A 15,434-nucleotide genomic window follows, 5' to 3' on the forward strand; every position below is an offset into this window, starting at 1 on the left:
GAATAGTATTGTCATTTTATACTGTCTCTCCATGTTCTTTGTACCAAAGTGCATCACCTCACACTTCTCCGGATTGAACTTCATCTGCAACCTATCTGCCCACTCCTCCAATGTGTCAATGTCCTTTTGAAGTTCACAGTACTCCTCACAGTTTACAATTCTCCCAAGTTTTGTGTTGTCTGCAAACTTTGAAATTGTCCCCTGCACACCAAGATCTAGATCATTTATATGTGGAAAGCAAGGGTCCCAATACCGACTCCTGGGGAACTCCACTACAAACCTTCTTCCAGCCATTACTCTCTGTTTCCTATCCCTCAGTCAATTTTGTATCCATGTTGCTACTGTCCCTTTTATTCCATGACCTATAGCTTTCCTCATAAGTCTGTTGTGTGGCACTATATCGAATGCCTTTTAGTGCAGAACAAAACAGGTAAGATTTGTTTAATAGAGGTCACAATTATTTCAAGAATGAGGCAAAAGTTGATAAATTGTTCAACTATTTCATTCTAGAACCTTCTGAAATTTATATAGTATTGTTAGTTTTACTTTGCCTGCTCTTTAAAAAGACAGATTATATGCATTACATCGACTTTACAATACAGAATTAAATCTTTCAGCCGATGTTTATGCTCCAAATGGTCTTCCTCCCACTGTATTTACCTTGTCTTACCCCAACACGTAATCTTCTATTTATTTCTGCCTCATTTACTTCCTAACATTCCCTTGAATGCATCAATGCCTCAACTACATGTGATGGCATGTTTCACATTCTCCCTACTCACTGAGTAAACAAGTTTCTTCTGACTGGATTTATTAATGACTATCTTACATTTATGGGCTTTAGATTTGGTCTTCCTCACAATTGGAAACATTCTCTCTACCCCTACTCTATTGAACTCCTTCAGAATTTTAAACACCTTTGTCAGGTCACCGCTTGGTTTTCTTTTTTCTGTAGAAAAGAATGAAGCCTGTTCAGCCTTTCCAACGTGCAACCTTGTCTGAAATTGTCACTATTTGATTCTGTTTAGTTAAGGAATTAGAGTTTATTTTTCAGCATTAATTGTAAATTGCTGACTTAGGGCCGAATTTTCTGGTCCTGTCAGAGCTGGGGCGGGGCCTGAAAATGCGGAGAGCCGTTCAAAACTCCATTGAAAATCTGGCTGGTGGGAGGGGCTGTAAAATTCTGCCCTTAGATTTTTTGCGATGCTACACTTTAGCTATTAGGATTTGAAAATGTGGTAGGAACCAACTCCACTGGCACCTCGGTGTCCACTACCAAATATGATACTTTCTGCTGGAAGCGATGGCAAACATTGAATACACAAACCCTTATTCAAAGGATAGGCTAATCAATATACCATGCTAGACATCCTCTATTATTCATGTCCTAATAATGGTGAGAACCAGAAATGCTTGGAGAGAGATGGGCTGAGGCCATTAAAAGTTAGTGCAGTCAAAAAGCACATGAAAAATAGTTATATTAACAGCAGCAGAAATAATTATTGGATTCTACCAAGAAAGTTAAATGGGATTGACTCCGAAAGATCTGCTGGCATTGACACCCTGGGAGATGGGTACCAGTTCCCAATAGATCAGAAAATCTAGCCAAATACTTGCTGATCCGTCAATCTGAGAATTTTCCTTCATTTCTTGCTTTGTTAGATATTTTTCTCCTGTTGCTTTGCTATATTTTCCTCAACTAGTGGCACCGCATACCATTGTCTGAGAACATGTTGGACAACACAGAGGTAGTTGAGCCAAGAAGGGTGGTAAAGAGGTAGGGCTAGGTGTCATCTGGCTTACACAAAGAAGATAATCCCATGTCTGAAATGATGTTGCCAAGGGGCAGTATGTAGATAAGAAAGGGAGGAGGTTAAGAATTGATTCTTGGTTGGGTCCACAGATAATAATGTTGAGCAGTAAGAAATCTATTACTGGAAGTGCTCTGACTGCAATCGAATAGATATAGGACTGCTCCCAAGTGAGGGCAGTTCTGCAGAGTTGGGTGTGAGGTGTTAAAGGAGGATAGTATCGTTGACAGTGTCAATGGGTGCAGCGAGATCGAGGAGGCAGAGGGATAATGAAGCAAGGTTACACTTAGGCAGAATGCCATTTGCGACTTTGGTTAGGCTCACATTGGCGCTGTGCCAGCGACAGGAACCTAACTGGAGAGATTCAAATAGATTTGTAGCAAAGACGGGCATGGATTGGGAGACAACAACATTTCAAGAAGCTTGAAGATGAGCCAATGATTTGCAAGATGGAGGGGTCGAGGTTGTGTGTTTTTTCAGGGGTGGCGATGAGACAAACTTTGCTGCTCAGTGTAAAATGATTCCAGAGTTCACACCTTTCTTTAGAGGACATCAAAAGAATGCTTAAAATCTTGAACTAATGGGTAAAGATGTTTAATTTACAAGGGAATTTTCAAAACACTTCTGTTTCTCATGTCAGATGACTCCACCCCAATCTAAAAACCTCTATTGTGGTTACAGTTGTCTGACTGTTTTCTACTTTGGAATGTACAAGATATTTATGCTGGTGCGCCATGGAACATCAAGATATTTCAGTACAATGTTGCGTCACATTTAACAATTACATCTTGTCTGAACACGTGTCTCTGTGACAGCACCGCCAGCTACATTATTCATTTTTCCTAGTGATTTACAGAAGAAATGCACAGCTTAATTTGGAATAGAAAAAAGCTTCATTCTGTAACTTTTGAGTATCATGAAAACTAAATCGTATCCACCGTATGAAAGAAAACGAGGATCCGAAATATAAGGTGGTAATATTTTACTGGTTTATTCAACTGTTTGTGTTTGCCTTGTAATGTCTGGCTCTTTGATCAGTGTAAACTGGGCAGTCCCTGGCAGCTTCTGGTTCTTTTGCCGTTACAATTGATTAGAATTCCTCAATTACTTGAGGGAAATTGTTGAACAAGCTGAAAGAAAATACTTTGATGTCAGGTACGGGCTATTTGGATTTTCCACTTGTGAAATGTGAAGTCAGTTTTGTACTGAGAATGCGACAGGCAGAATATCCTTTTACTCAGGATTCAGACGTCAATTAGATGTTGAGACTTGCCTCCCCTCTCGTGCAAGGTTACCACTTGTAATAAATTGTTGCTAAAAGAGCACGTGCTGCGTCAATGGGTAAAAGACAGAGATCAGTAGAGACCAGAAGGTTCCTGGTTCAAACCCTGATCTGTGCTAAACAAATTGACCTCAGCCAGTATGACCTCTATATTTGGTCTCAGTAACGCTGGTTAAGCAGGAAAGATCAATATAGCCAGGACTTCCACCCTCGGTCACTACCAAGTGATTCCCACTGCCTCATCCCCTTTGTGAGCCTCCATCTAAGAGGGCAAAAAGCAGAGTCCTCCTTTTCTGGATTACAGACCTTGAAAATCTAAATGTATAAGATTGTGACCCTGAAAATACCAGCCTTAGACATGTTGGTCCAAGATCTTCCAGAAATTGAACAGCCTAAACAGCCCTAAAGGGACCACTGCCACCATTCAGAAAAGGTAAGCCTTTGCTTTTTGAAAAGTTTTTTTGTGATTGCCCCGTAGATCCTGCCCCTCGCCCCACAAGAGGCCCTACCTGCCAGCCACCTCTGTGCCAAAGCCTACCCATTTTCCACTGCAGCAAGTCTGCCTGTTTCTCGCCAATAGAACTTAAATGAGACCTGAACCTGAAAAATAGTTAGGCTACTCACGTGACTTTGGGTAAGCGGAACAGAAGTTGGCCATTCAGCCTCTAGAGCTTTATTCTGTAAAGCATTTATATTATGGCTGATTCGAATCTTAACTCCATCTATTCACTTTGGTTCTTTAACCCTTAATACCCTTGTCTAACTATCAAATTCTCAATTGACTAAACCTCAGCAGCTTATTGAGATGAGAGTTCCAGATTTCCACTGCCCTTTTTGTGAAGGAGTACTTCTTGACATCATCCCTGAATGGCCTAGGTCTAATTTTAAGGTTATGCCCCTTTTTCTGGGAGACTCCTGCCATCTCATCAGAGAAAATATCAACTCAACAAATCTTTTTAATACGCCAATTAAATACCCCCTTAATCTTTTATTCTAAAAGGAGTACAAGCCTAATCTAAGCAACCTGTCCTCGCACTCTAACCTGTTAAACCAATAACCACCGATTTTGGGTCTGACTTGAAAGTTTCCCAATGGTCTCCACAAAAATTCCTTTCTCAGAAGGAATCACTGGATAAGAGCAAGATTACTGTCTGATATTTACTACCTGGCCTAGGAACAGTTTCAGTGGTCCCTACTACTAGCCGACCACTAGAGTTAGGTTAGCCAACTCAACACAGACTGAGCATTGAATCCAATCCTGGTATGATGCAGCTCAGTTCAAGATTGAGCAATGTATTCACCAACTGGGTGATCATGGAATCTGGTGCAGTTTTTATTTTGGTTGTGATAGAGAATTCCAAACATAAATGAGGCTATTTCTTCATCACTGAAAACTGAGTCATTATTATAGAATGACACCCTGAAGCTTCTCTGTGATATAGATATGCAATAGCTTCCCGTAAGGCTTAGTTATGTTCATCAGCAAGTTCACAACTGGACCTGGCAGGGTCAGAAGGTCCTAGGCCTAATTTCAGGTACGTACTTGCTTATTTCATCTCAAATGGAACTGTACCGCAAAATGAATCTGCTTCCTCAGGAGAAACTGGAAAAAATGGATGAGCCACAAAAATGGGACAGAATGCTGCCATCAAATATCTGCCTGATTTATAATAGAAAATGGAATTTGATGACAGCACCTCGGTAACTCACTTTACAGGCTGCCTGAATTTCTTTTGCATTGAAGTCTTCATTGCCAGTTTTGCGTTACCACCCAGGACAAATTTATATCTTTATGTCCTCTTGTCTACTGTCACAGTTTATTGTTTCAGATTTTTCTTTCCTACACTGGTTGCATCTTACAAAGTTCGATTAGATCACTTCTCCTCTGGTTTCTTTCAAGGCTAAGTCGAAAGCTTCTCCATTCTTTTGTTATAACTAAATCATCTGATCACACGAAGATCAGTCGTGTGGCTTTGTGTTCTACACTGCCATCAGAATTTGAATTGTGTCTGCTGTATTGAGTGACGAGAACTGGATACAGCACTCAAACGCTCTACAAAATAAAGATGGCTTCTGCTGACTTGCACTCTACCATTTTGCTATGTTTTTCAGCATTTCTATTTGCCTTCTTGATTATTTTTGTCCAACATTTAGCTTCTAGATTGCAGCATTCATGGGGTACTTTTATCATCCATTTTCTCTCTCTGTGTATAAGGATTTGCACTTGTCTGTACAAAATTGCAACCACCACTGAAGGGTTCTGATAGAGTACATAGGGAGAAATTGTTTTCACTAGCATGGGTGTCAGTAACCAGATTGCATAGATTTAAGGTAATTGGCAAAGGAACCAGGGTGAGCTGAGGAGAATTTGTTTTATGTAGTTTTGTTTTATTCGTTCTTGAGATGTGGGTGTCACTGGCAAAGCCAGTATATGTTACCCATTCCTAAGTGCGCTTGAACTCAGTGGCTTACTAGGACATTTCAGAAGGCAGTTAAGAATCAACATTGCTGTGGGTCTGGAGTCACATGTAGGCCAGACCAGGTAAGGATGGCAGATTTCCTTCCCTGAAGGATATTAGTGAACCATATGGGTTCTTTTTTTAACAACAATCGATGTTAGTTTCATGGTCTGACCATTACTGACTAGAGCAGAGTGGGGGCAGGGCCTGCTCGCCAACGTGTAAAATGATGCGGGGTGACATCGGGCGTGCGTCCTGATGTCTCCCCTCGTCATTTAGGTTTTCGGTTCGGCGGGCGTGCAGCCGACCCGGCTGCGCGCCCGCTGACCTGTCAATGGCCTATTAAGGCCATTAAAAAAGTAATTGAAATGATTAATGGAACTTCCCGTCCAACCTTAAGGTTGTTGGGCAGGTGAAGAGCCCAGGCGGCCTTCCGAAAAAGCATGAAACCCCATCCACAAGCGGGATGAGGTTTCATGAGGGATTTTAAATTTTTGGAATATTTTTATATAAAAGTAATGGACATATCCCAGTTCATGTGACAGTGTCACATGAGGGGACATGTCAGGAAAATTTTTTCTAACCTTTAAAAAATTTTATAACTTCAACCAACCTCCCTGAGGCGGCACTTTGCCTCAGGGAGACCTGTGTGCTCTTCCACGCGCATGCGCGAAAGAGTGCACTCCCAGCTCAGGAAACCCCCTTCCCCCCCACCCGCACAGGGAGCAGTCAGCGTTTCAGAGCGGATGTGACGCTGGGTGGGCCTTAATTGGCTCGCCCATGTAAAATGGCGGCGCGTCCCCAAGCGGGGGTACCGATCAGGAATCCGCCCGCCCACTCCCGCACAACCTCCCTCCCCTGACGGGCGGAAAATACTGCTCCAGCTTTCAATTGCAGATTTATTTGTTGAATTTAAATTTCACCAGCTGTCTTGGTGGAATTTGAACCCATATCCCCAGAGCATAGCCTGAGCGTTTGGATTACTAGTCCAGTGATGCTACCACTATGCCGCTGTCTCCCGCCAAATGAATTGTTATGACCTGAAAGGGTGATGGAAGCAGACTCAATAGTGATGTTCAAAAAAACAACAACAGCACCTTTAAGCAATAAAATACCCCAAGGTGCTTCACAGGAGCATGTAAAACAAAATTTGGCACCAAGCCGCATAAGGAGATATTAGGTCAGATGACCAAAAGCTTGGTTAAAGAGATACATAGGCTTTAAGGAGTATTTTCAAGGAAGAAAGGGAGGTGTAGGAAGTGAATTCCAGAACTTAGGGCCTATACAGCTGAAGGCACAACCACCAATGGTGGACTAATTAAAATCGAGAATGCTTGAGGGGCCTGAGTTAGAGGAGAACACACTTGAAAAGGAAAAACTGGCAGGATTTTTGGAAATGGGATTGGGACTAATTGGTCTTTTAAAGAGCCAGCACATGCACAATGGACCAAATGATCACCTCTACTGTAGTTTTTCCAAATCTCATTTTAGCCAGTGTTTTCTGCTCCTACGCTCATTAACCTGAAATTTTGGGCTGGCAGATGTAGGCATGGAAAACTCTGGCCATTTTGCCTAATTCATTTTGCTTCCTCAGATTCTACTGTCCCTGTCCATTTGCTATTGCCTGTGGATATAACTAGTTTACACTGAGCTTTTGAATCCAAGTTATTGATTTAAATCAGAAATGGTCGGGTCCCAGGCTTGTCTCCGTCTTCACCTAAATTCTCTAACATCTACTCCTGATTCAGACTCCTTCGGCCAATTTCTATTCCATTTCCAGGTTTTAAACGTGAATCCTCACTGATTTAAACTAATGCAGCAGTTTTTTTTTCTTGTAAATCTTTACCTAATTTTCACTACTTACACAGGGATTAATTTGGAATCTTCTTGCTTGATTTCTTTCTGTGTGACTTCTGTCAGGAATCACTGGTGTCTGGCCCATTTAAAGTGAAAGAGTTATTGATTCTTAGGCTTAAGTTCAAAGATGTTTGACAGCCAGGGATAATTTAACCAGCAGTAATGGAGCCTCCAATCAGTATCACAATCTCAACATCGGCACGCTTCATTGCTCTCAGACATTGAAGGATGTCACAATCTTAAAGCTTGTAGCTTATATACCAGATTGTGCACTACAGAGTAGCTCTGTCATTACTCGCATAAATGTTTGCAGTGAGGACCATCCGATTATCAGTGAGGTCTTGCGATTAAAAAAAAATGTGCACCATGAATCTAATAAAATACGATTGTTATAGTGTTTGAATAATTTCAAAGTTAGCCAGGGGGAGGTCAGGGCTATCAGCCTTTGGTATAATAAATGAGCAAGTAAAATGCTTGGGGTGGAGCAATTCAAAATCAGGAGTATCACTTAAATCTACCAACACTTGCTTGTATCATTATGTAAAGTCAGTGTACATATCAGTGGCCACTCCAGAAGACAGCTTAATAGCTGAGCATTGCATTGTCTACAACTGGGTGTCATGATCCAAGAGCGTGCCTTCACTTGTCTAAGATATGTTGTTGCATTCCAATAACATTCATAGATTAACTAGTCAGAGATACAATACAGTCTGTGCCAAGGTAAAGTAACTTATTTCACCAAAATACAGAATGTGAAGTGTAAGTTGTGAGTCAATTTAGCTGGATAAAATTACGATAAGTGATAAGAGACCAGCTGAAGGTATTACTTTCATGCTATTTCAGTTTCAGTGCAGCTGCAGCATAAGTAACTGGTGCAAAGCCTACTTAACAAAGATTTGCAAGTGCTTGATTGGACAATCTGGGGACTTTTTACATGTATTTTAAACTGTCTTATAAATGGATATGGCCTGACTCATTGGTTCAGTATCAAATTTAATCAGTTTATAGATTCCAGTGACTAATGCTCTGTGCATATGTACTAGAATTCATGTGCAGAACCCTGATTTGTTTGGCCAAAGACCAATGCGGAGCTACCATATTACTCCACAGATACTGCCTAACTTGCTGAGTATTTCCAGCATTTCCTGTTTTTATATTACTCAAGTCTACTGACTCTGAATTACTTTAAGGAGGGCTTCAAAATAATATTTGCAAACAATTTGTGCACAGAAAGCTCCCACAAACAGCAATATGACAATGACCAGATAATCAGTTTTATAATGTTGATTCAGGGATAAATATTGGTCAAGACGTAGGGATAACTCCCCTGCTCTTCTTTGAAATAGTGCCATGGAATCCTTTATGCCCATCTGAGAGAGCAGGCAGGGTCTTGGTTGAACATCACTTCCGAAAGACAATGGGTGAGGTCTTATGGGGGCAAGGGGATACTCGGTGCTGGCTGGAGGGTGTCACAGTGGCCCTCATGTAAGTGGGTCCAGGGATCGTCTCTGAGGTTGGGGCCAGGAATCCGGTAGGGAATCAAAAGGCAATGGATTGGAGCGTCCCAAGAGTATGGAGCAGGGGTGCAGAGACCATGGATCATGAGGATGGGAGAACAGGGGGCTGTAGAATGCGAGGCTGGTAAGCCAGGGATTGGAATGTATGAGGGTCAGGGGCCAATATCAGGGGCCCGGAGATCCCAAAAATATGTGGGTTCAGGAGAGGGAAATGTGTGTCAGGCATGGGAATGGGGAAATGTGGAGGAGTGGGGGCAAAGGAGCAAGTGTGTTCCTCCCATCATCAACTCTTTGATAGGCTGAGCAGGCGGCCTGTAGGCTGGTGCCTCCGAGTTCAAATGACGCTGTTGCTGACTGTTTCAAAACAAACCACTCTTGGAGAAGGGAAATTAAATAGGTGTTGTAGATGCAAAATCATGCACTAAAATATTTTGGATTCAAGAAAATTATTTCAAGGCACTTCATATAAGCCAAGCTAAAGGAGAAAGCATTAAGGTAACCAAAAACTTAGTCAATGACGTGGGTTTTAAGGAGCGTCTTAAAGGAGGAAAGAAAATTGGAGAGGCAGAGAGACAGTTCCAGAGTGAGGGGTCTAGATGCTGAAGGTGCAGCTATCGATGATGGAATGCTAATTCACAGCATTCAATTCATTGATAGACTTTCATTCACTTTTTATAATCATTTACATGTGGTGCAGTGTTATTTAGGGGGAGGTCTTGTGGCTCCTGCATTTGAGCCAGAAGCTCTGGGTTCAAATCCCACTTCAGGACTTGATGGCCAAGGAAGGGGATCTCATAACACAGCCAAACAGGTTGAGTATCAATCTGTTACTCCTTCCAACACGTCAATGGCAGGCAGTAAGAGCGGGCGAAATTCCTGGTCAGCCACATGATGGAACGAAAGTTGGAGCTTCTTCCGTCACTATCCATGGGCTCAATTTTACGTGCCTCCGTCGGGCGTGTTTCCCACCCCACCACCTTCCTGCTCACCCCCAAACACTCCCCCATAATATGGGGGGCGTAGGTAGGCATTTCAAATCGGCAGCCCGCCCACCATATTTAAATTAATAATTAAGGGTCAGTTAGGCTTGATTTCAAGACAATGGACCCAGATAGTTTTTTTTATTCAGTCATGGGATGTGGGCATTGCTGGCTAGGCCAGCACTCATTGCCCATCCCTAATTGCCCTTGTTCAGAGGATATTTAAGAGTCAACCACATTGCTGTGGGTCTGGAGTCACATGTAGGCCAGGCCAGGTAAGGAGGATAGATTTCCTTCTCTAAAGGACATTAGTGAACCAGATGAGTTTTTATGACAATGGTTTCATGGTCATCATTAGACTCTTAATTCCAGGATTTTATTGTATTCAAATTTCACCATCTCCTGTGGTGGGAGTTGAACCCAGGTCCCCAGAGCATCACCCTGGGTCTCTGGATTACTAATCCCACAACAATATCATCGTGCCACTGCCTTCCCCATAATACACTGCCCATGCCATAAAACGTTTGGCATGGGCAGCGGAGCGGGAGCGGGAGGACTGTTTTCTAAACTTTAATGTTCAAAGGGCGGGAAGGAAGTGGGGACCATTCTTCAGGGGCTGCCCTTGGCTGAACGGGAGTGGGCCCCCTTGGGTCGAACCCCACCTTCTTTCCTACCCACTCCTTCCATTAAACCAACCCCCTCTCCCTAACCTACCCAAACCCTCCTGGCCCAAGACCCCAGGCTCACCTGCATTGGGGATCCATGAGCCTTGATCTTCTTTTCCTTCTGCAGTCCCAGCAGTGGCCACTGACACCTTCCTGGTGCTGCCAGGGCTGATGGAGCTGCCAGCCAGTGAGGGGGGGAAGTCCCAGTCAGCCCTGGTTAATGAACTCTGCAGCACTTTATAGCTGCAGAGCATGTTGGCGTGGAGCATGCCGGCTCCACAACGGCGTGGTTTGTGCCGTGTGTGCCATCCACACCCCCACATTATTCTGCCCCCTAGCTCCAGATGACAATATGCATGTAGAAGCGTATGTTGCCACAGCAACTTCGATTTTCTGGGTGAACTAAAACACACCACAACAACAATGTTATTTAACTGTACTTACTGGGTTATCATATGTGGGTTCCAATATATTGCAAACACTGTCAAGTGTGAAAGAGACAAGATTTGCTCCTTGGCTTTTAAATTCATCTCTGGAGATGACTGAGGGTGGAATTGTCCCAGATTTGCACTAAGTACGGTAGTGGGCGTGAGAAAAGACGTTTTACCCGCTGACTGCAATGGCGAGTTTTCGTACCATATTGTTCCCTTCCCGCCTCATAAACTATGCAGTCACGGGAACCATGACGGATCACTGGTGGCAGACCTCCGATTGGCCTACAACTCCGGTATCTCACCGCTTCCTCATGCCGGGCACCATATTTAAACTGCAGCCACGCGCACACTTCTCAATGCTTGCAGCCCAGGACTGCTCCGCTGAAGACATGACCCCCAAAGCCAGGAAGACTGCAGCCCCCAATTCAGTGGTGCATCCCTGGGAAACCTTTTCGATGCTGTGGAGGCCCTCTGTGAAGTCCTCTACCCCAGCTCTGGCCGCAAGAGGTCCATCAGTCTCACCACACCAACTTGGGGAGCGATGGCAGAGGTGGTCACTGCTAATGCTCCACACAAGAGGTCAGCCATCCTGTGCAGAAAACAGATGAATGATCTCATCCATGTCACTGGCTAAGTCAACCATTTCATCAACCTCAACTCACCCACTCACAAGCCCATCACACATTCACTGGCATCTCACTTACTGCCAGCTCAAGGGGCATCACCACTCACTCTCTCACACACAGCCTCACGTCTCCATTTGACCTCATCTCCTCTGGAGATCGTCTCCTCACCCCGTCTATGGCTCCACTCAGCACACACGCACACCTGGCATCCTTTTCATTTGGCCTGGCATGCACCTTGTTCACACTCTCTCCATCTGTCTTTATGCAGGCCAAGACTGTGCATGATTACCAGGATAGGTCCCAGACTGGGGATGGAGTGCCAGTCATGAAGGTCCTCACTCCGTTCGAGAGTCAAGTGTTGGAGCTGACCGGAGAGGACATCGACCATTCCTGCGGCGATGGTGAGGTCGGTGGCAAACACCCACATGAGGATCCTGCACAACATCAGCACTCTCTCAAAGTTACTCTGATTCCACTGTACTGCTTTCAGGGCGGCTGCCAAGCACGAATAATCTCCATGTTCTGTCCTTGACACGTCCGCCACGTCACCTTCAGGCAACTGTGACACCAACCCCAGCGCCAAGAGCACCTCAGATGAGGACCCTGAGGGCAGTACATTGAAGACCCGTCATGGTGCTCACCCTCCATCAGTGCAGCAACATACCTCCGCGGGGCCTAGATGTAGGGTAGCCTCGGGATCACAATCTGGTGAGCACAATACACAACCTGTTCCACAGCAGGCGGAGATAGGGACATCCTTGGTCGCCATCTCTCAGGGGACTGCTGGAGGCAAGGAATCTGCTGATTCCAAGTCAGATGATGAGCCTCTGGACTCGGTCCTCAATCAGTTGGTGGAATTACAAAGACAATCAGAGAAGCATCAGGAAGGGATGTCTGGTGCACTCCTCAGGTTGCAAGGGATGATGGAGGAGTCTGTTGATGATGGAGGTGCTGGCATGCCGATGCATCAAGGCAGGATGGTGGCCGCCATGAGGACCTTGGTCCAGGACATCGGTCCTGCACTGCTGCGTGGCCTGAACTCCATCACCAATGCCACAGTTGGCCTCCAACAGTGTCAACGCGAGAGGGGTGCGCGGCAGCTTGTTCTCACTCCAGCTTCCCTTTCTCCTCAAGGAGTCAGCCAGGGGCCATCGGGCACCCAGAGGGAGGAGGACCAGCAGCTGCATACCCCAGGGTCATCCACCCAGGTGACTCCAGGAATGTCTAGCAGATCCAAATGCCCTCTTCCTGTGACCATGCCAGCTCTAGCTCACAGGCCAAGGATCAAAGAGTAGACGCATGGGTTAACATATGTGTACTAAGAACCTCTCTTGGTTAAGTCTGAAGGCCCCTCCACGCATGCCGGATAGTGGTAGACACCACTTGGATGGCCAGCGTGCAGTTCACTCATTGGCTGTCCGAAACCCCACCCACCTTCGCCCCATTCCACTTGACCGCAGCAGCAGCTTCAGCTGAACTGCACGCTGTGCTCTCAGCTCAGGCACAGGCATTCTCCTAACCTGCACTGCAAGGCCACGCTGTTAGTTTGAACCATGAGGGATACTGGTCCAAACCTTAAAGACATTGCAAGGGCCTGTGAGTGCCTCCACCAGTGACTGTGCCATGGCCATCTTTCACAAGGGGATTATACAACTTGCCCAGTTGGCCAATTGCTCTGCTGTCCCCTAATATGCACCTTCATTTGTAACCTGCGCCCAAGGGGTGAAAAGTCCTGGAGCATTTGGTGGCACTGCCGTGCTTTTGCACTGCTTGAGTGGGCAGAAATGCTTCGGAGGCCCAACTCCAAGCATGTCATTGGAGCTGCAGCTGAACAGTCTCAGCTGCGGCAGAATGTTCACTTTTGACAAGCTTTTCCCTCACCCTCCATCCCCCCTCAACAATCCCCCCCATCCTCCTCCTCGGGCAATGTGCTTATGTACTTCCTTCAGTCTGTGCTGCCTTGCCTGTGTCCCACCCCCAGCCCCACCCTCACTGCAGCCCTTTCCCCAGCACTGCACTGAAAGCCAGCCAGGAAAAAGTGATTTTCCCGTGCCTCTGCACTCCCCGCTCCCCCCCCACCCCCCACCCCACCCATGCCCCCCATCACTGAATGCACGGCATGTCTTCCTTGATGTCCTACAGGCAATGCTCATGAGGTTTGCACAAGATTATGCACACTCAGCTCTGAGTTCCCCTTGAAGTTCAGCCCGCCAGGTGCACATCTTTTAAGTGCAGTTGTGAAGCATGCCGATGTGGTAGTAAATTTGACATGGGGGATGATTCCGGTGCTTAGGGCTTATATTGAGATGCTGAAGTATTGAAATTAGGTTCCCGACGTGCGATGGTGGGAAACATGGTCTGCCATAACAGGCGAAGCGGACGATCGCAAACTGGTTTAACGATGGTGTGAAACTGATTTTTGGCCTTCTCGACATATTGTCCTCTCACATCCGCCATGATGCCCACTGCCAATGGGACCAGTTGTTTCTGCCCTGAAATTAATATAATAGCCCAGATTTTGTTGCAGGGAGCATCTCTCGACGTGCCCTGTTAGTCAGACTTATTTTCCTACAAAGCTGCTCGACATGCAAGGGCAACAGGGCATCTGGGACCTTGGTGAATGACGGGATAACAATGTATCTCCCAAACCAATGAGACTAAAGGATTGAGAAATAAACAGAGGAAAGACTGAGAAATAGGGTGAATACATTGTCAAATTGGATATAGAAAGAAAAGGTTAGATTAAGAGAGGGAGGGGAAGAGAAAAAGAAAGGAAAAGTAAGAAAAAAAAAATGAACATTTTTAAATCGCCAACAATTCACAACCGAGGGGATAAGTCTCCACACTTATAATAAAAGCTAATCACAAGAATAGTTCCAGGGGTGAGGAACTTCAGGTATGAAGATAGATTGGAGAAATTAGGACTGTTTTCCTTGGAGAGAAGAAGGCTGAGAGGAGTTTTGATAGAAGTATTCAAAATCATGAGGGGTCTAGACAGGGTAGATAGGGAGCAACTATTCCCAACCATGAAAGGGTTGAGAAAAAGAGGGCAAGATTTAAAGTAAATGCCAAAGAAGCAAAAGTGATATGAGAAAAACCTTTTTTCCCGTGGTTCAGGTCTGGAATGCACTGCCTGAGAGTGTGGCGGAGGCTGCCTCGATCAAAGCATTCAAAAGGGAATTAGACTGTTATCCGAAAAGGAAGAATGTGCAGGGTTACGGGGAAAAGGTGGAGAATGGAACTAAGTGAATTGCTCATTTGGAGAGCAGTGCAGACATGATGGGCTGAATGATCTCCTTCTGCGTTGTAACAATTCTGTGATTTTGTGATCTTATCCTTCAAAGGTTCAGCTTAGTCTGAGTTTGTCTACTAACGTGTGTTACAGCTGATCACTGCTTAATGTAATGGGTTTTACCCCAAAGTCCAATTTTTCAAAAGAAATTATACTTTCCTTCCATAATGGCAATTAACCTGAATGCCTGTAGGATTAGCCAGAAGATCAGGATCAGGTGAGCCAAACTGAGGAAGTGATACTTTGATCAGCAAACAAGAGATATGTGTACGTGTCAAGCAATTAAATGTTTTAACCAAAGCAGTGTGGTGGCAAGCAGTGTTATTGTATGATTCATTATTCTCTTAGGACACAGCTTCACTGTAGGACACTGCTTGGTGAAATTGTTATCTTAGCCAGAAGAAAAGAATGATAGAGATACTTCCCCAGAGAGAAAAAATCAGGGCTTCTGATCAATACAGGTAATTCTCATGCACCTCAAAGCAGCTTTGGTTAAAAACTGGGTGGCTGT

The 15,434-nt window shown here is 44.8% G+C and overlaps 1 protein-coding gene across 11 annotated transcripts in view; it reads left to right on the forward strand.

The window, feature by feature from the left end:
• The first annotated feature begins 2,631 nt into the window (after positions 1 to 2,631).
• The window catches only part of vwa5b2 (von Willebrand factor A domain containing 5B2), a 147,172-nt gene continuing 134,369 nt past the window's right edge, over positions 2,632 to 15,434 (forward strand). For 6 of the 11 annotated variants that reach the window (XM_078564040.1, XM_078564052.1, XM_078564053.1 and 3 more), the window contains exon 1: positions 2,632 to 2,782. The gene's annotated coding sequence lies outside the window, so the exon portion shown is untranslated. Of the gene's footprint in view, positions 2,786 to 3,508; positions 3,527 to 4,566; positions 4,629 to 15,434 lie in introns of those variants that run through there. The other 5 variants (XM_078564045.1, XM_078564041.1, XM_078564046.1 and 2 more) reach the window with 4 other exon arrangements.

The sequence above is a fragment of the Cetorhinus maximus genome, chromosome 19, assembly GCF_964194155.1.
Source record: "Cetorhinus maximus chromosome 19, sCetMax3.hap1.1, whole genome shotgun sequence".
Lineage (NCBI taxonomy): Eukaryota > Metazoa > Chordata > Chondrichthyes > Lamniformes > Cetorhinidae > Cetorhinus > Cetorhinus maximus.